We start from the raw sequence: 25,581 nt of genomic DNA, 5'->3' as shown, positions 1-25,581 counted from the left end.
CCGAGATTACAAGATTTGGGATTGAGGCTGGTAGCTGTGCTGTTTTAGACAGTGCATGTTCAAGTACCGTTTGTGGTAAAACATGGCTTCAGGGTTATTTGAGTACATTGAGTGAGGATGATAGGTTGTTAGTCGAGACCACAGATAGTAATAGGGTGTTCAAATTTGGAGGGGGTACTCAGTTGAAGTCTCTTGGGGAGTGTAGTCTACCGGCTTCCTTAGTTGGGAATAAGGTAACAATTAAAACTGACATAGTTGATACTGACATTCCTTTGTTGCTATCAAGGCAGGCTATGAAAACTGCCAAGGTAAAGATGGATATCGAAAACGACTCTGCGGAGATTTTAGGCAAACCAGTAGTTTTGAATATTACTTCTTGTGGACATTATTGTATTCCTCTTGATAATGATGTCAATGTTGAGTATGTAAACTCGGTAAAACTTGATGAGCTTTCAGATTCTGAAAGATTAAAGACCCTATTAAAGTTGCATAGACAGTTTGCTCACCCGAGGCAGAGCAAGCTGGAAGCTTTGTTGAGGGATGCGGGGATCTGGCGGGAACAGTATGCCTGTGATTTGGAGAGAATTGAGAATAACTGTGTTTTGTGTAAGCAATTTAAGAGAACTCCACCGAGACCAGTGGTTGGTTTGCCCATGGCAAAAAAATTTAATCAGGTTGTTGCTATGGATTTGAAACATTGGCAGGAGGGAAAATGGATTCTTTATCTTATAGATATGTGGTCTCGATACACACAGTCAGCTTTCATAGATAGTAAGAAAACCACTAATGTGATTGATCAGATAATGAAACTTTGGGTGGGAACTTTTGGGGTTATGGAGGGGGTATTGCATGATAATGGTGGGGAATTCAGTTCAGATGAGATGAGGGATGTAGCTTCAGTTTTAGATGTAAGGATTAACACAACAGCTGCGGAAAGTCCGTTTCAGAATGGGTTGTGTGAGCGAATACATGCAGTCACTGACATGATGCTTGTTAAATTGAAAGTTCAATATCCTCGAACTCCTATAGATGTGTTGTTGAAGTGGTCAAATGTGGCAAGAAATTCCCTCCAGATGTAGAATGGCTTTAGCAGTCACCAGTTGGTATTTGGGGAAAATCCTAACCTTCCAAACATTATGACTGATAAGGTTCCTGCATTGGAGGGCAAGACCACCAGTGAGGTTTTTGCAAGACATCTTAGTGCTCTGCATTCATCTAGGCAGGCCTTTATACAGACAGAAGCTGAGGAGAGAGTGAGGAGGGGTCTGAGGAGTAAGGTTAGGGTGGCAGAGCAAATTTTCCAGCCTGGTGATTGTGTGTTTTATAAACGGGAGGGTCATGATCGTTGGCTTGGGCCTGGGAAGGTGATTTGTCAGGATGGTAGGTTGATCTTTGTAAGGCATGGGGGTGCAGTTGTTAGAGTATCACCAAATAGACTTATTAAGCAGGGGTTGGAGTTCAGTGGGGAATTTAAATCTGATGGTGCTGGGAACTTAAGTAATAAAGCTGGGGGGTTAGATGGTGATGTTGATGTGGAGTGGGACTTGACATCGTCTGCTCAGTCAGATTTGAGGGAAGCCCGATACTACTGATAATGGGGTTGAAGGCAGTGAGGTGCAGTTAGAGGTACCAGTTGGAGCAGAAAACGAAAGTGAGAATCGTTCAGTTCCTAAGATTAGACTTCGAAGGCAAGAGAATGATTGTTGGAAAATATATGCTAAAACTCTTACTAAAACCGAACAGAACACGTCGGAGTGTCAGGAAGCAAAGCAAGCAGAGTTGAAAAGACTATGTGACTTTGGCACTTATGAGGAGGTACCTTTTTGGGGTCAGAAGTGTATTTCAACCAGGTGGGTTCTGACTAGGAAGGATTCTGGGATAAAAGCACGTTTGGTGGCGAGGGGTTTTGAGGAAGAAAGTACTTTTCAGAGCGATTCCCCAACAGTGGGTAAGAGTGCCATCAGATTATTTTTGGCAGTGGTAGCTAGTTTGGGGTGGAAAATAAGAACTACGGATATTAAATACGCTTTTCTTCAGGGAAGGGACCTTGAGAGGGATGTATACATTCATCCTCCTTGTGAGGTGAGAGTGGAGGGTGTGGTGTGGAAACTAAAAAAGTGCCTCTATGGTTTGGGAGATGCTTCCAGACAATTTTATTTGAGTGTTAGGGAGGAGATGCAAAGATTAGGATGTCAACAGTGTGTTATTGAGCCAAGTTTATTTTACAAATTGTCTGGAAAGGGAAAACTTGAAAGCATTTTGGTTACTCACATAGATGATTTTTTGCATGCGGGTACGAGTGTTTTTAGGGAGGAAGTTATGGAACCATTGAGAGAGAGGTTTCTTGCCGGTAAGGTTGAGGGTGGTAATTTTTCTTATGTGGGTTTTAGAATACAGTAGTGCAAAGTAAACAGGGTATTTTGCTTGATCAAAGTAGTTATGTAGATAGTGTGGAGATGGAACAATTAGATCAAGAAAGACTTTCGCAAAGGGGTGCGGAACTTTCAGCACTTGAGAAGACAAGTTATCGGTCTATTGTAGGTGCAATCAATTGGATTGTGTTGGGTTCAAGCCCTGATGTGGCTTTCGATATGGTGGAGCTTTCAACTAGAGTAAATCATGCAACCGTGGAGGATTTAGTTAAGGCTAGAAAGGTTTTGAGAAGACTACAAGAGAGTGAGTCTTATATTCTGTTCCCATGCATAGATAATCCTTGGTCTTTGTATGTTTTTACTGATGCATCATTGGCTAATTTACCTGATGGGGTTAGTAGTTCTTTGGGTATTGTTATTTTTATTACTGATGGGAATAGATAAAGCCCTCTTACCTGGTATGCAAATAAGATAAAGAGGGTAGTTAGATCGACCTTGGCGGCTGAGACTTTAGCATTGTTGGAAGGATTGGAGGAGGCACTTTACCTTAGATCAATGTTAATGAAAATTGACACCAGTGCTGTAGTTCCTGTTGTCGGTTATGTGGATAATAAGAGTTTGGTGGAGGCTATTTATTCTACTAGACTGGTAAGTGATAGAAGATTGAGAATTGATCTTGGGGCAATAAAGGAGATGTTAAAAAATGACGTAAAACAAGTCAAATGGTTACCAGGATCATCCCAGCTTGCTAATTGCCTGACAAAAAGGGGGGTATCAGGTGATCAGTTGCTTACTGTATTTCGTACAGGTCGCTTTGGGAATATTGAGATCTAAATGTTGTTGCTTGGTTGAGTGTTGTCTTGTTGGTGTGTTCACTCACATATTTTATGATTGATGGATCTTTATTTTAGATGTCTTGTGTGAACAAGAAAGTCTAGGTTTTAAACGTGGCTGATTTTCAGTCTTGAAATTTTATGGAATTGTAGCTATAAAGGTTTTGGTTTTAGATATTGCTAGTTTTGAGTGACCTTTTTAATATGGCATTGTATGTTTTATTGGAAGAAAAGAAAAGAGAGAGGGGAATGTTTGTGGGTTGTTTGTTTGGTGGTTTGAAGTGTCGGTCGTGTGTGGTGGTAGTGGAGAGGTGAGGCCGGGGGTTGGAGAGCGGGTGGTCACTGATTAGCGTGGATCAAGGTGTCACAGTGGGAGCGCTCCCGGGACAGGTCGACCAGCAATATACTGTGAGTATACCCTCAATCAATAGGTTTGCACATCGTGGTCACAGGGACTTCAAACTTGGCTCATATTTGAGCGTACAAAAATCCACACCAATAATACATGTTAGGGTCGAGGAATAAGCTCCCATGGCGGAGGTAAGCGCTCTACTGAGTGCCCCTCCAGTATTTATTAGTTTTTGCCCAGAGATCTTGTAATGTAGTTGCTACTGGGGGGGAGAGAGGCGTGCAGCAAATCAAAACAGAATAGCGTGGAGGAGTTATCCGAGAATGATTCATGTGACTCGTGCAGTGAGTTTTTGTCAAAGGTCAGTGACCATGTTTTGTTCCGTAACTGAAATACAAACCACGCTATTTACATGGGGTAATTACTTCGGCGTAGCTGAATGACGAGCCACAAAGTTTTAACGAGGGTTTCCTACCCCACCGCTAGTTAGCTGGGGGTTAGGGAGGGGTAGCTAGCTACCCCTCCCCCCTCACACACACCGGTGAATAGCTCACTTTACTTTTGGCTCGGAGAGACGACAGACCTGTCAGCACTCTCCTCTTTGTTGACTTTTCAGTGTGTGTGTGAAGTTGGCCTCTATTACTCGTCATGCATACGTGCCCTGGACTTCCCGGCCGCCCTTGTGGGACCTTTATGTCGGCCGTGGACACGGATCCTCACTCCTTATGCCCTCAGTGTAGGGGCCAACGGTGTGATAGGTCCAACGTGTGTATTAAGTGTTGGGAGTGGTTTACCTCCCAGTGGGAGAGGTTTGCCCGGCGACGTAAGAAGAAGGCTAAAAGGGATCTTTCTCCTTCGGAGGCTTCTCGGAAGAGAGAAAATCCCAGGTCTTCTTCTTCCGGCGCCCTTTCGAAACTCCTCCGAAGCTCCCGCTCGAGCGGCCTCTTCCGAGAGGCTGGCGAGTGGTAGCGTAGACCTTAATGTTGTTGATGTCATTAACCGATCCCAGGGTGAGGGAGAGGTCGTTGCCTCCCATAGCGAGGCGGCTGCCCCTCCCCCCTCGGAGGAGGTAGTTGTATCTAATAATGATCTTTTTCAGCTTTGGGCTTCCTTGGGGCTGCAGGGTTCGCCCTCCAAGGAAGCCCTGTTTGACATGATCAAACGGGGTGCGGCCGCCGAACAATCGTCAACTTCAGCAGAGATAGATCCTCTGTCTGTGGTTGACGTTGTTGTGTCGGAAGCATCCCGTGGGTCTGGCCAAACGCCTGTTCCTGTGGCTGCGGTAGCGGAAGGCTCTGACTCCCCCTCCGAACATACTTCGAGGGAGGAGCTTAGTCCCACGGTCTCTCCTACCGGTGATACTCCCTCTCGGGGGAGTTCACTTATAGAGACTCCTCTTCGGAGGCCCATTGATGGTCAGCCTGCTGATCCCACGGCCCCTCGTGGGCGTATAAGGCGGAAGGCTCGTCCTCCCCTTCGCCTTAGAGGCCTTCCATCCCCCTTCAAAGGGGTTAAGAGGCGCCTCTTCGGCTCGTCGTCACCACAGTCCTCTGCGGAGGAGACGACTCGCCGTTCTCCTGTCCTGCCAGCTACCAACCTAGACCTCTCCGGGGATCCCCTTCGGAGGATGGTCATCCTTCGGGACAAGGTGACCTGTCACCCAGACCATCTACGTCTAAAGCTCCTGATGCGCTTTATGCGTCACCTGATCCTGCCTCTGCGCAATCTCCAGGTCCTTCGGGGCTGCAGGGACTTGAGCGCGAAACTGCGCCTCGCCCCTAAGCGCAAGGCACCACCTGCGCACCCGACTGCTGTTGCTCCTGTTGATCCTGACATAGCGCCTCGGTGCTCACCCTGAGGTGTTCGCGCCGCTGTTCCTGTCACGCGCCAGGGTTCCCCTGCGCGCCCACGCAAGCGCCCAACTGCGCAGACGCGCCCTGCTCTTGATATAGCGCCGCCGCACTCACCTGCGCACACGAGGCCAGTTCCTGATACGGCGCCTATGCGTCCACCGGTGCCCCAGCGGTCACCTGCGCCCTCCTGCGCCCTCCAGCGCCTCGGCGCCCCCCAGTTCCTGTTTCATCGCGCGCGGTCCAGGAAGTTCCTGAGTTGGCGCACAGGCACCCACAGGTTCCTGCAGACTCATCGCGCCTCTCGGGGGATAAGCGCGACACGCGCGGTTCCAGTTCCAGCGCTCACGCGCACACCAATGTGCGGGACCCATCGCGCCCACCTAGGGAGATTCGCGATACGCGTCCGCGCGCAGTTCCTGCACCAGCGCCCACGCGCTCACCAACGCGACCACGTGTTACTGCAGCTCAGGGAGTCGCCCCAGAGGCTCCCAAGTTAGCGCACGGGCGCTCACGGCCGCCTCTGGGCTCTCCCTCCAGACCGCACGAGCTTGCTACTGATACGATCGCGCCCTGTTCCTGCTACGCGCCCCGTTCTTGTAATTAAGACAACTTAGGTTGCCCAATGAACTCCAGAGCGCCTTCACGCGGCTCGCCCCGCGCGGCCTCCGCAGCAGCGCACCCCGGTGCGACCACACCCTGATGCGCGCCCACGATCGCCAGCGCGACCATCGCTCCCACAGGCGAGTCTGTCGGTCTTACCGGACTGGCGCCAACCCTCTCGCCCCCAGGCCGCTTGCGACCCTGCTCCAGCACTAACGCGCCCTCAACCGGTTCTTCCGGACACTCGCTCAGGCGCCCCCGTTATCTCGCGCTCTTCGGGGCCGCGCTAGGTCGCTGCGCGCCCGCTCATTCGGCCTCCTCCTGTTCCAGCTCCTGATTGCCGCACGCCTACGCGCTCTCATGATCATGTTCCCGCTCCAGCTGCTGCGCACCATCGCTCCTGAACACCCACCTGAACACCCACCTGAACACCCACCTGCGCTCCCTCGCGCCCGCCCCCGCGGGTGCGCGCGAGTTTCCAGCATTGCGCCATCCATCCACGCGCGACCCTGATCTGGGCCCGATACGCGAGCCCCAGCGCGATCGCCGCCAGGCGGACCCTTCCTTGTCGCGCTCCCCTCCCCACAAGCGCAGACCAGCGCGCTCGCCAGAGGGGGAGCGTTCCCCGGACAGGTCTAGGGATTCTTCTCTTTCAGCCCTGCAGGCGAACCCTCGTTTGTCGACTCCTCTTAGGGATCCCTCGATCCCCTTCCCTCCAGAGGGAGTGTCAGACAGCAGCCCTGGTTCGGCACCTTACTCGGAGCTCTTGTGCAGGCGGTTAAGCCAGCCCTCTCTGATTCGGGTTGCGAACCAGCGGCAGCTCCCTCCCCCCTGAAGAGGAGGAGAGGAGTCTCTCCCGTGGTTCCTCCTCCGAGGCCTATTCTGTCCCCGCGCAGATCCTTACGCAAGGCTCCTACTCCCCCTCAGACCTTCTCGCCCTCCCCTGCGGGAGGATTACCCCTCCTCAGGAGAGTCGGACGAGCAGGAATACTCCCCCATCGCACCAATGGAGGAGGTTCCTCCTCTTCCCGAGAGGTCTTCTCATCCAGAGGTGCCTTCTTAACGAGAGAATGCCTTGATGAAGTCATCGGGCTTCAGCACGGCATATCATTCCCGTGCTGTAGGTTTGTGACGGGCAAGAGGGGTCTCGAACTGGAAAATTTCTTTTCTCAGTTTGACTCTAAATTTCTCTCATTCTTTTTCTATTACTTCTTATTGCTTATTCCTCCTTCATAATTATCAGCTGTCTCCAACCTTGCTGTCAAAACTCTCTTACCCATTTCACTGTCCAGGTTTTTTAGAGGAGACATTGTATCCAGGATCGGTTTTTATTTAAAAATCAATTGTGGGAGCTGTGGTGATCTTGCCAACTGCCCGAAAAGGTTTGGACACCTAGGAGTGTCAGTATTCCCATACTGGCACGCGGAACTATCTCGTAGGAAATTTGGCCTTCGGATTCCAGGGGTTGGCGATTTCATAGAGATAGGACTCTCGGCATTCTGTCCGATTTGCCTGCCACTATGATTAGAGTGGGGATGATTGTATTCTTGAAATGCTCTCAGTCCTATCAAGCGGGTTTGGCATACACTTGAGCCACTCTAATCATAGTGGTACCATCCCTTTGTGGTAGGGTAGGGAGTGGACATTTGGTAAGCAGCTTTCGCAGGTGTCATTGGTGGAGAAATTAATTCCAGGAAAGGCTAACGGTGTCTTCTTTGGAATTTCAGACATTCTTGATATTTTCTCTCCCTTAAACTTTATTTTTTTCCATTGTTTTTTTTTCATTGTTATTATGACCCCTTCCCTCCCCCCAAAAATAATTAATGAGTAAACTTAATGTTCCCCGTACCCCTGGATCAAATGGCGAACCCCAGACACCGTTGACGACTTCTGCTTGTTTAAGTAAGGAAAGCTCTGTTGACAACCTCGGCAATAAAAAGGATTCCTCCAACAATACTTCTCTGACCAGTGTAGTTAAAGACAATTTATCGGCACTGGTGGAAAATGATTCTTGTAATAACAGTAATACTTTACTCTCTGGTTCTGGCTCATTACCAGATCCAACAAAAAATCTGAAAATTCTCCTCTTAAAAAACATACCATTTGGTTGTAGCTATGACATAATTCATGAAGCCTTCTGTAGATTTGGGGCAATCAAAGAAATTTTATTGGAGCTTAGTGGTAGTAAAGGGTTTTGGGAAGCTTGGGTATCATTTTCAAGTTTTGAGATTGCTTTAGAAGCAAATAAAAATTTAGAGAGTATAAAAATTGACAATTGTTTGATTTCTGGGGCTCTATGTGATAAAGCACCAAGACACCTAGAGGTATATAAACCAGAAGAATGGATGGAAAAAGAAATAGAGCATAGACTTCCAGAAGTAAGAACCCCCAAGCCCCCAACATGGATAATTGCATCTGGGAAGATAGATGATTATAACTATTATAAGATAAGTAAATTTATACAAAAAAAGTTGGTTTAATCAAAAGTAAGGATATTAGCAGATACGGTAAGCAATCTGTTTTGATTAATGCAAAATCAGATACTCAAGCTCACATGCTTTGTGGCATGAAGATTGCAGAAATTGATCCTATTAAGGATATTAAACCACATATGAGCTTCTGCTATGGTAAAGGAGTAGTTTTTGATAAAGATCTATATGAATTTTCAGAACCAGAAATTCTGGACGTGTGCCCTGCTAATGTTTGGAAAGTAAGTAAGATCCCTCAAACAAGCATGGTAGTTTTAACATTTGAAACCCCTGTTATACCAGATTATATAATTATTGAGAATGAAAGAGTACATGTTCGAGAATATAAACCTAGGCCTTTACAATGCTTTAATTGTTTCAAGTACGGTCACCCTTCCCGGTACTGCAATAATACGAAGATCTGTATTAACTGTTCTTTGTTAGAACATGGCCAATGCAACAGAGATACAACCTGTGCAAACTGTAAAGATCATCATAAATCAAATGATAAAAGATGTAGAGAATACAAGAAAGAAGAAGCTGCAATCTTGAAAGCAAATGCTGAACATATAAGTGTAGGTTATGCAAAGTATTTACTCAATCGGCAACTTAATTTTGCTCGCGCGGTTAAGATGCCACCAAAAGATTATAATCCACTACCCCTTACTACCACAGGGGGACCAGTGGTAGCACCTGGCCCGTCAGGTGCATCTCCCTTAGTGGTAGTAGCCCAGCCATCTGGGTCAAGTGCTCAGCCTATAAAAGCCAGAGCACAAACCTCCAAAGAGGTCAATATGGTTTCCAATACACCAAAAGTAATGTCACCGATAGGAGCATCTCCCCTAGAGGTAGTAGCCCAGCCTTCTGAGTTAAGTGCTCGAACTGTTGAAGTTCTAGCACAATCCTCCAAGGAAGCCAATGTGGCTTCCACCACCTTAAATGTATTGTCTCAGGCAGAATCTCTACCTGATTTGATGGAGATTGGAAAACAAGATCTTCCAAAGAGGAAAAGGTCCCCATCATCCTCACTCAGGTAAGTGCCCTACTGCTCATGATCCTAAGGTTGACTTGTATAAAGATCCTAGAAAGAAAGAAAAGAAGAGTGGTGGCCTAGTAAAGCCTTTCATCTCCAGGCCTTACATGGCTTCATCTGAAAAGTCCCAAAAGACAAATGAGACGAAGAAAAATAATAACAAAAGATAATGTCTATCATCCAGTGGAATTGCAGAGGTCTAAGTAGTACTAGCATTGAGCAAATAAAAACTTTAACCAGGGACTCAGACACTAAGGTAATTTGTCTACAGGAAACCAAGATCAGTGACAAACCATTTAATCCTGGACTCAATTATCATTTTTGTAGATCCCCTCCTTTGCAAGCTGCAAGAGCTCAAGGTGGTACAGGTTTTATTATTCACAGATCTGTAAAATTTGAAACAATCCTACTCAATACACCACTACAGGCATGTGCAGTTAGAACTCATATCGGGAAAAAATTACTTTATGCTCGCTATATATTGAACCATCCTTAGAACTTTTCCTCTTAGATCATGCTGGCAATCCAAGAAGGCTTAGACTTTCTGACCTCCAAGACCTGATCAATCAGCTTTCTGCCCCTTTTATTTTAATGGGTGATTTTAATGCAAAGCATATTTTATGGGGTGGAAATATGTGCGATAGATGGGGTAATCTTGTTGAAGAATTAATCGACAACAATGATGTAATACTAATGAATGATGGTTCTCCAACTAGGTATGATGTATTCCACAACTCTACATCAGCCATTGATTTGTCAATCTGTTCCTCATCCATTCGATTGGACTACCTTTGGTCAGTGAATGAACACCTACATGGCAGTGGCCATTGGCCAATAATGTTAAATTATGTCCATAAGCTTCCTTCTCAGTGTCCACCAAAATGGAAGATAGACAAGGCAGACTGGACAGCTTATGAAAACTGTTCACACACCGATAAAGAGTATGATGAATTTACATCTCCAGTGCATGCCTATCAACATCTTGAAAATATTATTGATGATAATGCTAGCAAGTTATACCTAAAACATGCGGTTTACCTCATCGCTCTGTAGTTCCTTGGTGGAGTAAAGAATGTGCCGACGCAAGAAAAGTGACCCGAACTTGCTTCAGAAGATACTTGAGAACAAACTATGTAGCAGATAGAATAGCATACCTCAGAGCCTGTGCCAAACAAAAAAGAACTTTTAGAAAAGCAAAGAGAGCATCTTGGAAGAAATATATATCTAATATTAATACCAAAACTCCTTCAAAGGAAATATGGGACAAGATTAGAAAACTTCAAGGTAAATTCGTCCCTAAGCCTCTACCAATATTAAGGGAAAATAATAGATATATATCTGACCCCAAAGATGTAGCAGAGGTTCTTGCTAAGCACTTTGCCCATGTATCAAGTGCTGACAACTATTCCCCAGCATTTCAACAAATTAGAGCATCAACATCTGTTGTTCCTCCTGCTTCTTCAAATACTGAAGCTTTTAACCTGCCTTTTAGTATGGAGCAGATGCAAAATGCTATCTCTAGCTCTTCTTTAACTGCCCCAGGTGAGGATGGCATCCGGTATGAAATGATATCATATCTTCCAGTGGATACCAAGGAATTTTTATTGGATACCTTTAATGGACTATGGGCTTCCCATACATCTCCTGATTCCTGGCATACTTCAATTGTAATTCCAGGCCACAAGTCTGGTAAAGACCCAGAACTGCCATCTAGTAATAGGCCCATATCCTTGACCAGTTGCATATGCAAACTATTTGAGAGAATGATCAACAACAGACTTGTGTGGTATCTAGAATAAAAAAATCTTTTATCTAACAGGCAGTTTGGTTTTAGGAAGAACCGAAGTACTCTAGACCCTTTGCTGATGTTATCAAGGGAAATTTCAAATGCCTTTTCTAACCAAAACCAGGTGATGGGTGTCTTTTTTGACCTCGAAAAGGCATATGACACCACCTGGAGGGGTGGTATTTTAAAGCAATTGGCCTTGTGGGGTATAGGAGGACATATGTTCTCTTTTATTGAAGAATTTTTATCAAACCGCTCAATTAAAGTGAGAGTAGGGTCAGAACTATCTTCATCCTACATGCAAGAAGAAGGTGTCCCCCAAGGTAGCGTATTGAGTGTGACCTTGTTTGCTGTTGCTATTAATAGTTTCATGAGTCACATACCTCCTGGCATACAAGGATCACTATTTGTCGATGACTTTGCAATTTATTGTAGTGGATCATCTGCACTACAAGCATGCCAGAATCTTCAAATTGGAATAAATGCTGCTTCCGCATGGGCAAATTCTCGTGGATTCATGTTTTCTCCTCAGAAGACCAAAGCCATTCGCTTTACTCGTACTCGTAAAAGGGAAGAGATCCCCACCCTTTTCGTAAATGATTGCATTTTGCCATATGAGGATAATGTCAAGTTTCTTGGAGTCATTTTCGGCAAGAAAGTGACATTTGGTCCCCATATAAATGACCTATCTATCAGGGTTAAGAAGTCACTGAACATTCTGAAAGTGATATCGCATTTTGATTGGGGTGCTGATAGAACAACTTTGCTTAGAATTTATACATCTTTATGTCTGAGCAGGTTAGACTATGCATGCCAAATATATGGGTCAGGTACAAAGACTTTACTTGGAAAACTTGATATTGTTCACAATGCTGGGCTTCGCATCTGCACAGGTGCTTACAGAACATCTCCCATTGACAGTCTCTATGTTGATTCTGGCATACCTCCCCTTTCCATTCGCAGAGAGGAGTTGAGTTTGAGGTTTTTAGCTAGGTCCCTTGCTGTGAGAAACAATCCTAACTGTAAATATGTTAGGGCGCCTTTAGATCGGGCTCCTAACAGATCTAGAGTGCCTAAGCCTTTGGAAGTACAGCTGAAAAATGATGCTAGAGAAGTAAGCTTGTTAACAGCACAGATAGCAGAGGTAGGATATCCCAAGTCTCCTCCTTGGTGTAATCCACCTGTTAAAGTATGTTTTACGGCAGGAGGGAAAAATACCTTACCTAGTAGGGTAATGAAAAGTGAGTTTTTAACCCTGGATAGGTACGATGGGTCGTTCGCGACCCCGAGCGTCAAAAAAAAACAGGTTTTTCTCACGTGACTCACCCCCGTGACTGAATTTGTGGGTGATCGACCTGCAGGAGGTGTCTCCCCTACACGCTCTAGTAGTGTCCAGATGTGCATTGCTGTAGCTGTACTCCTTCCCCGATTTCTGAGACGCGTCGGGGTCGAGCGCGACCGAGTTTACCCTTCTAAGGTAATTTGCATAATTATCAAAGTTATTACGTATTATGAAATTGTCGTAGAATGGTGCAAATTGTATAGGTTATCAGTTGTGGAAAGTCTTGGTGGATTGTTTGGCTACCATGTGCATGATTTTTTTTTTAGTTAAAATGTCGTTCATCACCACGAGGACCATTTTACCGCGAGTGCCCCTTTTTCATTTTTTTGCCAAGTCATTTTTCCGTAAGATATTGCCAAATAGTGTCGTAAAACTTTTGCTTGTTTAGTGTTGGAAAGTGTGTCTAGATGATCTGGCTACCCATGCATGACTTTGTTTTTGTCAGATACGACGTAGTTATTGGTATATTGGGTATTTAACTGCGGTTACCAATTTCTGTTTTTTTTCAATATTTGTAAAAATTACTACGTAGTAAGGAATTGCCGTATATTATTCATTTTTTTTTTCATGTTTATGTGTTAGAAAGTGTGCCTTGATGGTTGGGCTAACACGTGCATGTCTTTTTTTTTATCTGAGATGCCGTATATTAGAATGTCGGGCATTTTACCGCGATTACCCCTTTTTCATTTTTTTTCATTTTTTTGCCAAGTCATTTTTCCGTAAGATATTGCGAAATAGTGTCGTAAAACTTATATTTTTTTAGTGTTGGAAAGTGTGTCTAGATGATCTGGCTACCCATGCGTGATTTTGTTTTTGTCAGATACGACGTAGTTATTGGTATATTGGGTATTTAACTGCGGTTGCCAATTTCTGTTTTTTTTTCAATATTTGTAAAAATTTACTACGTAGTAAGGAATTGCTGTATATTATTGATTTTTCTTTCATGTTTATGTGTTAGAAAGTGTGCCTTGATGGTTGGGCTAACACGTGCATGTCTTTTTTTTTATCCGAGATGCCGTATATTAGAATGTTGGGCATTTTTCCGCGAGTGCCCCTTTTTATTTGTTTTGCATTTTTTTGCTTAGTCATGTTACCGTAAGGAATTGGCAAGTAGTGTCGCAAAACTTATATTTTTATAGTGTTGGAAAGTGTTTCTAGATGATCTGGCTACCCATGCCTATTTTTTTTTTAGCCAGATATGGCGTATATATAAGTATGTGTTCGATTTTCCTGTGATTGCCATTTTTTCGTTTTTTCCCATTTCTTTCAAAATTACTACGTACTAAGGAACTATCACAGAGTAATGATTCATTTATATGTTTATTTGTCGGAAAATGTGACTTGATGGATTGCCTAGCACGTGGCTGAAATTTTTTTTTTCTGAAATGCCGTATATTAGAATGGCCATTTTTCCACGAGTGCCCCTTTTTATTTGTTTTGCATTTTTTTGCTTAGTCATATTACCGTAAGGAATTGGCAAGTAGTGTCGCAAAACTTATAATTTTATAGTGTTGGAAAGTGTTTCTAGATGATCTGGCTACCCATGCCTATCTTTTTTTTAGCCAGATATGGCGTATATATAGGTATGTGTTCGATTTTCCTGTGATTGCCATTTTTTCGTTTTTTCCCATTTCTTTCAAAATTACTACGTACTAAGGAACTATCACAGAGTAATGATTCATTTAGATGTTTATTTGTCGGAAAATGTGCCTTGATGGTTTGCCTAGCACGTGGCTGAATTTTTTTTTTCTGAAATGCCGTATATTAGAATGTTAGCCATTTTTCCGCGAGTGCCCCTTTTTATTTGTTTTGCATTTTTTCGCTTAGTCATGTTACCATAAGGAATTGGCAAGTAGTGTCGCAAAACTTATATTTTTATAGTGTTGGAAAGTGTTTCTAGATGATCTGGCTACCCATGCCTATTTTTTTTTTAGCCAGATATGGCGTATATATAGGTATGTGTTCAATTTTCCGGTGATTGCCATTTTTTCGTTTTTTCCCAATTCTTTCAAAATTACTACGTACTAAGGAACTATCACAGAGTAATGATTCCTCTAGATGTTTATTTGTCGGAAAATTTTGTTTACTTTTTTTTTGATTGAATATCATCTAATTTTTTTAGCTAAAATATATTGTTTTACATTTTTTTCTTTTTTCGATTTTATTTCCCTTCAAAAAATTTTTTTTGGGTCAGAATTTCAATTTTATAGTCGTAAAATAATCGAAAATTATCCAGCAACCCACCATACAATTTTTATGCATATCCAATAATAATTAGATTAGTAAATAACACCTTGAAATTGACATACCCTTCCTACATTTCAAGTGGCAGATTAGGGAGTCTGAGTCAGTGTGGTTGGCGGCCATTTTGTGGACATATCCGAAGCGTAAGCTGCCCTATCTATATATATTCTTGTTCCCTATAGAATTTGTGATATTTTGGTATATTTTTACCTGCATAAATATCATATTATATATTAAATATATGTATTTTTTTACGAAATTTCCAAGTACTCAAAAAATTACCTTTAGATATGGCCCCTGATATAAATGTAATTTACAAAATAATGAACATTTTTTTACATATTTCTATTTTAGGATAACATATGTTTATTCCCTAAAAAAATTAGCCACTTCCTATTTCATTTGGGTACCCAAAAAAATTCATGAAATTTGGACAAATTTTTTTGGCCAAAAAAAGTTACTCTTTTTTTCTCATTTCAGATCTTCACCTCCATGGGTCTGACTTCATCCAAAATACATCAAGATGTGTCCTAAACATTCAAGAATCAATTCCTAAAAGGATTTGTGTATATATGTATAAACTTTTTTTTTATGAATTTTTATGTCAGGTCTTTTTTTTTTTCTACTTAATTTTTTAAAATATTTATAATAAATAGTTTTTCTGCAGATGAGTAGTATTTATTTTTACAGTTGTTTTAAGCATTCATTGAAGTTTTTTTTGGCAAAAGAAAAAAGGAGGTTACTGCAAAAACTGATTTTTCAAGAATTTTTTTTGGCGTCGGGGTCGTTCGCGTCCGAGTATACCCTTAAAGGGGTGTCCGAGGAGCGTACCTATCCAGGGTTAAATCATGCTGCTCAACATCATTGGAAACATGTTTTTACAGATGGCTCCAAATCGGCTGCAGGAGTTGGAAGTGCAACTGTGGTGGAGAATATTGTTATTAGAAGGAAACTCCCATCCTCTTGTTCAATATTTACTGCTGAGCTGTACGCAATAATTCTCGCAGTCCAACATATTTTTAAAAATGGCAACCAAAATAGTTTTTATACAATTTTTATGGATTCCAATAGTGTTTTACTCTCATTAAAACAAATTATGCCTGGCCATCATCTAGTACAAGAGGTGCAGGACTGGTTAGTACTTCTGCAATCTAGGAAGAGTATCAGTGTTCACTTCTGTTGGGTCCCTGCCCATGTTGGGGTGGATGGAAATGAACAAGTAGATAAGGCAGCAAAGGAAGCTTCAGGGCTAAGTAATCCATCCCCCTTGAGTATTCCTTACAAAGATCTTAAAAGTGAGATTCATCTTTACTGTAAAAATAAGTGGCAAGCTCGATGGTCTGAACTGACCACCAATACAAAATTGAAACAAATCCACCCATTGGTGGATAAATGGTCATCTTGTAATTCTACAAGTAGGAGGGATACCATTATTTTAACTAGGCTGCGTATTGGCCATACACATGCAACGCACAATTATTTAATGAAGAGTGGGGAAGGGAGACAGGCCCCTCTTTGTAATACCTGTCTAGTGACAATGGATGTTAAACATATTTTAGTCGATTGTCCTGTTTCTAATCTTCAGAGGAGGACACATTTACTCCAGGACAAGCCTTTAAGAGATATACTGGGGGAAAACTGTAATACCCTGAACTTGAGAAAATTTATACAAAGTATTGGGTTATATTACGAGCTATAATTGATTTTATGAATTTATTTATTTATTTTACCCTTTTGATCCCTATTTATTTCACATCTAGATTTTATTGTATGAAAGTGTTGCGATTTGTATTAAAGGTTAAAATGATACTAAATGGTGTGAGTATACAGATATGATTGAATGATTTTCGTTATATAGCGCTGAATGGCCTTTGATGCCCCAGTGCTTGGCTTAATGCCTAAATCCTATATTCAATTCAATTCAACCTCTGGCGTGTAGCGTGTATGACTGTATGGTTAGTCTTAAGCCGTTTTTTTCACTAGCTAATGATTTTGGGTATCTTTTTGAAGATGCAAGAAGAGAAGCAAATAACTTAGCAGATAATTGGTTTTCATGTTAAATTTCTGGAGTGAGATTTTGAAGAATTTTCAGATTATGGATAAGTAAATCTCTGCAAAGTGAAAATGTGAACTTGAAAACATGTGCTTATTTGTATGTATTATTATTATTACTATCCAAGCTACAACCCTAGTTGGAAAAGCAAGATGCTATAAGCCCAGGGGCTCCAACAGGGAAAAATAGCCCAGTGATGAAAGGAAATAAGGAAATAAATAAATGAAGAGATCAAATTAACAATAAATCATTCTAAAATAAGTAACAACGTCAAAACAGACATGTCATATATAAACTATTAACAACATCAAAAACAAATATGTCATAAATAAACTATAAAAAGACTCATGTCCGCCTGGTCAACAAAAAAGCATTTGCTCCAACTTTGAACTTTTGAAGTTCTACTGTTTCAACCACCCGATTAGGAAGATCATTCCACTAGGGACCCAGCTATGCATTTCACTTGATAAATTTGAATGTTATGAAGCAACTGCTATGGAAATGCCACCAGATGTTGCTTACAAGGCAGCTAAAACTGGCACACTCATAAAAAAGAAGGTACGCAATCACGGAGATGCGCCTGATGTATATTTGGATGCCAGAGACAAATAACCACATATTACACAGTTTAAAGGTTTAAAGGTGGCTCATGAATGGCAGAGGCAAGGGGCAGTGACATTGCCCTAGCAATCAGGATGATGCCCTAGAGACTGACCGTATATGATCAGCGCCCAAGCTTCCTCTCCACCCAAGCTAGGACCAGGGAAGGCCAGGCAGTGGCTGCTGATGACTCAGCAGATTGACCTATAGGCTCACCCAAACCCAGATTGACCTATAGGCTCCCCCAAACCCCCCAATCTTAGCTCACAGGGATGGTAAGGTTGCAGACACTAATGGCACTAACGAGTCTGAGCGGGACTCGATCCCCCGATGGGCAAACACCAGGCAGAGACGTTGCCAATTAGGCCACAGCATATTTGAAACTCGGGTTAAAAAGAGAGAGATATAAAGACATATAACCAAACTTTTCTAATTGATGTACTATTACCACATAATGTCACTTTATCTAGCATTCTCAGTGCTATCTAAAGCGTATTGATGCTTATGCAGAGGATTTCAACAGTAGTTTCTCAGCTGAGCTTCAGCTGTTTTATTCATATGTGCGCTATAAATTCAGTTAACCCTTTTACCCCCAAAGGACGTACTGGTACGTTTCACAAAAGCCATCCCTTTACCCCCCATGGACGTACCGGTACGTCCTTGCAAAAAAATGCTATAAAAATATTTTTTTTCATATTTTTGATAATTTTTTGAGAAAATTCAGACATTTTCCATGAGAATGAGACCAACCTGACCTCTCTATGACAAAAATTAAGGCTGGTAGAGTAATTTAAAAAATATATACTGCAAAATGTGCTGGGAAAAAAATAACCCCCTGGGGGTTAAGGGTTGGAAATCTCCAAATAGCCTGGGGGTAAAAGGGTTAAACAAAAAATGTAGAAACAAAATTCCGTCATGCTGAACTTTATCAAAGGGATTTTGACGAAGGGAAAATCTATTTTTGGGTTCGAGCCCTGTCGTCCTGATGGAAGTTCCTTCTGGCACCCCCCGGAAACGACTATCCGAAGATATCGCGTATAATCAGGGACGTATCCTAAGATTACCATAGATATCTGCACCCCAAACAGACCTTACCCGGTCTAATCCACAAAGGGGAAGGATAAATAACGAGCTGTTACACATCCTATCACCTTCGAGTGCCCCTATGCGTTCCTGCTTCTCATTCCTTCGAACACAGCTGATAGCTAGAAGGTAACACAGAGTGTGCTTTTCCAAATGTAGACATTGGCTTTCGTATATTTTTAACATCAGTGGTCACAAACTTTTCAGCTGAAAGCTCATTTTCTCATTTGAAGCATTAAAAATCCCATCAGAACAACTGGATGCTTTATCTCTTTTGAATATAAAAGCAGATGTGTTACGTTGGATCAGTTTTGAGGATCTGTTAACCTTTTTACCTCCAGGCTATTTGGAACTTTCCAACCCTTAACCCCCAGGGATTATTTTTTTTCAAGCACATTTTGCAGAATATTTTTTTTTAAATTTCTCTAACAGCCTTAATTTTTGTCATAGAGAGGTCAGGTTGGTCTCATTCTCTTGGAAAATGCCTGAATTTTTTCAAAATATTATCAGAAATATAAAAAAAATAATTTTTATAGCATTTTTTAGCAAGGACGTACCGGTACGTCCATGGGGGTAAAGGGATGGGTTTTGTGAAACGTACCAGTACGTCCTTTGGGGGTAAAAGGGTTAAGCTATTTTCACAGTGAGATCTGTTGCATATTCATATATTGTTTTCTTTAGAGTGAAATTCCGATTTATTCCCTTATCAAGGCTAATGGTGTTTTGTTTCAATTCCAGCATCATATGAAGATGAGCGCTAGAACAGCAGCCTGGCAAGTCCGACCCCCCACGTGACGCCCAACCACACATCTATCTGGGATTGGACCTGCTGCCATGCAAAGGCTAGAAAACCTCTCCACCCATTACCGTGTATAGTGAGTATCATATTCATTTAGACCAGTGATTCTTAAACTGGGGGGCGCGTCCCCTTAGGGGGGCGCCAGGAGCTTTCAAGGGGGGCGCAAGTAGTTAAAATAGTAACAATGAAAATAAAAATGTAGTAATTATGATGGCTTTTGTTTTACAATACTACATAAATATGGATAAATCAATTACTAAGGAGGATATGTAATATTTTTTGATGTGGTCATGATCCATGAATGATTGTATTAAGAGTAAAAATTATGTTTATTTTTGCAGTAATTTGTATTTTTTCCAGTATTTTCTATCAATGTGATAACTGTAATCTGTATAATGCTAAAACAGTTTGAAAAAAGTTTATGATAAAATTTTGTTTCATCATAATATATTTATTTTACCCATTTTCTATGAACAATGTTTATTTTATTGAAATAATACTTTCTACTTGGGCAGAAATTTCAAGGGTGGGGGAGAGGGGTCATGGGATCTATGCTTAATGCAGAAGGAGGGCGCAAGGCAAAAAAGTTTAAGAACCACTGATTTAGACCTTCACTGTGGGTGGGCTTGTGAAGAAGGGTTTAGGACTAGCACTCCCATTCTCCCTATGTCTTTTTCAATCTCAAGTTAAAAATATCTCATCAGGGTATGAAAGAATTAATTATTCTTCAAGGGTTAGAGGAAAGAATTAGTAAAATCTGTGGTTTCATTGATATAAAGGCCTTTATTTGGAATTATCAATGTAGTCTGAGTGTCTATCCTCAACTCCTTGAACAGCCTGATAGATTTCTACTCCCTTCACAGCACCATTGAATACTCTTAAAGTCCAGAAATTTCCATTCAGCAAGGTCGTGAATAATAAGCTGAATAATATAAACAAAAAAGGTCAAGGCCCCCTCCAAAATCTCAAAACTCATAGATCTGGTACTTAACTTAGATGTAGTGACAGTGGAGTCGGACATCTTGAGGTAAAACCAGAGAAAAACCAGCGAAATACACACACCAGACAAAAAACGGTTATTAAACTGCGTGCTAATAAAGGAGTGTCGTCACTGGCGTGGGTTGACTAGTAGCAGTACGAGGTTGAACGGCACCTCGCTGTTCGGGGATTTTGACAGGAGATATCTAAATGGTGCGAGGCCTCTGGTTGTGATTTATCACGCCCCAGTATTATATCGACACCTTATACAGGTGAGCGAGCTGGGTTCAACCTGGCATTCCCATGCAATTTTTTCTCTGGAAATATATAGCAGTTATATACCTTAGAAATGGTGCTTAAGGAGCATTTCACTGGGCGACACGGGTCTCTCGCCTAGAAATAGATTTTTCCTTCGTCAAAATCCCTTTTTTTCCCTCTATTGTTTGTGTGATAATTTTGCAAAATATTCAAAATTGTTTGTCAATTGAAAGTAAACTACTTCAGCTACTGTATATTATAGAAAAAAAGTTGAGAATACATCTTTAATAGAATTTAAGTAAGGTGTTCCAAATAAGGTCCTGGTGCTAGTAGTAATATATAGTTTTCTGTTTTTTTCTCTGTCAGATTTTTTCCATAAATTTAATTCTATTTTCCTCCCAGCATATTTTTTCCATAAATTTAATTCTATTTTTCTCCCAGCATTTTTTTTCCATCTTATAACTTTTAGGTATTCTTTGTCAAACATTTTAACCCTTTTACCCCCAGGCTCTTTGGAAATTTCCAACCCTTAACCGCCAGGGGGTTATTTTTTTCCCAGCACATTTTGCAGTATATTTTTTTTTTTAAATTGCTCTAACAGCCTTAATTTTTGTCATAGAGAGGTCAGGTTGGTCTCATTCTCTTGGAAAATGCCTGAATTTTTTCAAAAAATTATCAACAATATGAAAAATTTTTTTTTTATAGCATTTTTTTGCAAGGACGTACCGGTACGTCCATGGGGGTAAAGGGATGGGTTTTGTGAAACGTACCAGTACGTCTTTTGGGGGTAAAAGGATTAAGTAATCCTATATTGTTGCAAATACCAGCCATATTGCAATGACTGTTTGGTACCCTTGACAGTGAGGCATTTGTTGATGGAATGCCGCTCTTCAAAGGAAACATATGCATTATCTATTTGAGGCTCAGGATAAAGATGACAGGTTCATCTTTGCCAAAATTCATAGACGTGTCATACTTTGCTAGCGGTATTTTTAGATTTATTTCAGAAGCAGGTCATCTGAAAGTCATTAACCATTTTACCCCCAAAGGACGTACAGGTACGTTTCAGAAAACCCATCCCTTTACCCCCATGGATGTACCGGTACGTCCTTGCAAAAAAATGCTTTAAAATTTTTTTTTTTTCATTTTTTTGATAATTTTTTGAGAAAATTTAGGCATTTTCTAAGAGAATGAGACCAACCTGACCTCTCTATGACAAAAATTAAGGCTGTTAGAGCAATTTAAAAAAGATATACTGCAAAATGTGCTGGGAAAAAAATAACCCCCTGGGGGTTAAGGGTTGGAAATTTCCAAAGAGCCTGGGGTAAAAGGGTTAACTTTTCATAATGACATCTTCACTTTTATTGTTTTATAGGTAGTAGGTTAACCAGGGCACATGTCATCTGTTGAGACACTACCGCTAGAGAGTTATGGGGGTCCTTGGACTGGCCAGACAGTACTATATTGGATCGTTCTCTCTGGTTACTGTTCACCATTTCTTTGCCCACACATACACCGAATAGTCCGGCATATTCTTAACTACTGCACTGTAATTGTTCAGTGGCTACTTTCCTCTTGGTAAGGGTAGAAGGGACTCTTTAGCTATGGTAAGCAGCTCTTCTAGGAGAAGGACACTCCAAAATCAAACCATTGTTCTCTAGTCTTGGGTAGTGCCATAGCCTCTGTACCATGGTCTTCCACTGTCTTGAGTTAGAGTTCTCTTGCTTGAGGATACACTCGGGCACACTATTTTATGTAATTTCTCTTCCTCTTGTTTTGTTGAATTTTTTATAGTTTACATAAGAAATTTTCAATATTAAACTTACCCGATAATCATGTAGCTGTCAACTCCGTTGCCCGACAGAATTCTATGGAGGGATACGCCAGCTATCACAATACTAGAAGGGGGTGTATTTACCAGCGCCACCTGTGGCCAGGTACTCAAGTACTTCTTGTTGACACCTCCTCAATTATTCCTCTGTCGTGCTTCCGGCAAGACGTTCTGGGATACGCTTATGTTCTTGGAGTATTTTCACGACTTTGGTGAAGTATTTCTCTTTGATTTCGGCTGTCGCTTTACTGGAAACTTCTATATTAGCTTAGTTAGCTTTTGGAATTAATTTGATTAATTATGGTGACGAAGAGAGTATGAACTCTCGTCCACCTTTCAATGGCCGACCCTTCCCTTAGACGGAAGTGTTGGTGTCTAGAGAGTATAGACTCTCTTTCTTAATTTTGCTTAACAAAAGTTATAGATTTATTTTATATCTCTCCGCCTCTTATAGGCCTCTTCGATTAACTTCCTTTTATTATAAACTTATTAAAATTAATTTTTATATTTGTTTATATTCGACCTTCCTAATAGTAGGCGGTCTTTTCTTGGTACCGAAGTTAATTAACATTGAGCCCGTCATTTCGGTTTTACCTGTTAACATATTATGCTATTTCCGCCACAGAGTTTGAAAGAATTTCTTTGATAGTCTCGTACTGTTTTCAAAGTTGAACTAACGTTTTGTTTTGTCTCTGCAGTTGTTGACGTTCAGAACGTTCAACTTGCACTCTATCGTTACGATAGAGAAAGAATGTTCACGGTTTCACGTTGCAGTAAGAGTAACCGTGTCTAGCGTTTTGTTCATTCTTTCTTAACTTAATGGTTTTGATCCTAATAAAGGAACTTTTCATTTTGGGAAATATTTCAGTTTTTTCCTTTAACAATAATATGTTTTAACGATATATATGATTGGGCTCTTCTCTCAGGTTCTAAGTCAAGAGAGAGAGAGAGAGAGAGAGAGATAGAGACGGAGGGAGAAAGAGGAGGATAAACGTTTCATTCAAGCCTGCCAGGCGTACGAGTAACGTCGTTATCGTTTTTGCTCTTCTCCCTAGTCTCTTTAGGGGAAGAAACTAAACGTTTCTAGAGTGATCTAGTGTTTAGTCTCTTTCCAGCCACTGAATTATCTTTCATTAGATTTTTCTGTTACATTGTAATTCTGTTTTCGCAATTACTAACTTTTGAGAAAGGATAGAATTGCGTGTTTCAGGTACAAACCACTTAAAGTTTCGAGTTCAGTGAAATAAGTGCAAACAGAAATCAAAGTGATAAGTGATTAGCGCAAAGTATGTCAGTGTTGTGCGTGAGGGTACTTCTGTGCGCGCCAGTCGTCCTCCCAGTCCGGGACCTCTTGCAAGCTCCCAAGCCCAGGGGAGAAGCAATGTCGAAGGGCATAAGGGTTCAGCAGGCCTTGATCGGCGCACAGAAGTATCCTCGGTGGTTGTGGGCGTGTCTTACCGAGACCGTCACTCCCACCCGCAGACGATTGAGCCCTTATTTTGCTCGTCTGCAGAAGAGATTTAGGGGAGAAAATAAAGGCAGAGTAACGCTGGTCTCAGGTCTCAAGACCTCTTAAACGTAAAGTCCAGACCTATGCCAGACGTACGAAGTTAAAGTTCAACAACCCGGATGCAGTCATTGGGTTAGCTCTGACTCTCCTCAGTCATCAGTTGAATGCACTCCGCCTAAGAGGAGTAAGGTTCTGCCGCAACAGATCTCTGCTGTTAAGGCTTTACCTCAGCAGACCTTAGTGTCTGCCGACCCCAAGTTGACTCTACTGCAGTCCATGCAGTCACAACTTTCGGTCTTGATGCGTGAGTGTCGGGCTGAGAGTGTTGCGCCTCCGCCTCCGCCTACACTCCCTCCGCCTACGCTCGCTCCGACTGATCGCAGTACCACCTGCCAGGCGTACGATGTTGTGGACTCTACTACAGTCCATGCAAGCACAGCTTTCGGACTTGATGCGTGAGTGTCGGGCTGAGAGTGTTGCGCCTCCGCCTCCGCCTACACTCCCTCCGCCTACGCTCGCTCCGCCTGATCGCAGTACCACCTGCCAGGCGTACGATGTTGAGCCACGTGCTGAGTTTGCTGTTCCCAGTGGTGTTCAGCCTCCGCCTTCCTTAAGGCAACCTTTACAATGGGATCAGGAGGATTATACCTCTCTTCCTCCGCCTCCACTTGCTGCTCCACCAGTGATGCAACACTCGGTTGAGGTACAACAACCTCTCCCGTCCATGAGTCAGTCTCCTCAGCTCTCGCTGCAGCGAGCTCAACCCTCCACAAGGCAAGCACCACAACACCTTAGCCTTGCGCCTCAGGAGCCTCAGCTTGCGAGACATTTACCTTGTTCTGCGCAGCCTCTTCCTCATCGCGCTCCGCTCACACCACAGGAACTGGAACTTACTACTCCGCTTCCGCCAACCGCTCAGCAAGCGCAACCCTTGGGTTCAACCACTCATGCTAGGAGTCAGCCTCCTCCACCCATGCGCCTTCCTTCTGCTTGTCTTTTATTCAGCCTTTGCAGACTGAGCCTCAGGTGTTCCCTCAACAGAGTCTTGAAGAGGAAACCACAACTATTGTTGTTCCAGCTCGTTCTGACTCTGCTGTTCAGCATACCTTACCTCCATTTTCAAACCATATGATAATGGAGGTTATTTGTATTACTTATAAAAATATATTTGTATTCCTTGCAATATATTTTTAACAAGATCGCAAAATATGGCAAAAATATGAATCATGAGTTATGAATGTAAGGTAAATATTATGTTGATATTAAAACCCCATGCAAGCATGCATAAAGCACTCTAGCACTGGTCATGGAATTTCTGAGAAATGTTAAACACCATGCACACGCTCTGCTTTCCTCACAGCAGGCTCTGCTTACAGCAGACTCTGCTTACTACATGCTCTGCATACAGCATGCTCTGCATACAGCATGCTCTGCATACAACATGCTCTGCATACAGCATGCTCTGCATTCAGCATGCTCTGCATACAACATGCTCTGCATACAGCATGCTCTGCATTCAGCATGCTCTGCATACAACATGCTCTACATACAGCATGCTCTGCATACAGCATACTCTGCATACATCATGC

At 42.2% G+C, this 25,581-nt stretch overlaps 1 protein-coding gene across 1 annotated transcript in view; it reads left to right on the top strand.

Annotated features, from left to right (window-relative positions):
- The window catches only part of LOC137623356 (uncharacterized), a 547,933-nt gene that overhangs the window by 269,528 nt on the left and 252,824 nt on the right, over positions 1-25,581 (top strand). Inside the window, exon 5 of the mRNA XM_068354184.1 lies at positions 19,355-19,491. The gene's annotated coding sequence lies outside the window, so the exon portion shown is untranslated. The remainder of the gene's footprint in view (positions 1-19,354; positions 19,492-25,581) is intronic.

The sequence above is a fragment of the Palaemon carinicauda genome, chromosome 30 (genome assembly GCF_036898095.1).
Source record: "Palaemon carinicauda isolate YSFRI2023 chromosome 30, ASM3689809v2, whole genome shotgun sequence".
NCBI lineage: Eukaryota > Metazoa > Arthropoda > Malacostraca > Decapoda > Palaemonidae > Palaemon > Palaemon carinicauda.
Note: the sequence above shows the minus strand (reverse complement) of the source record. Positions and strands in the feature narration are given on the sequence as shown.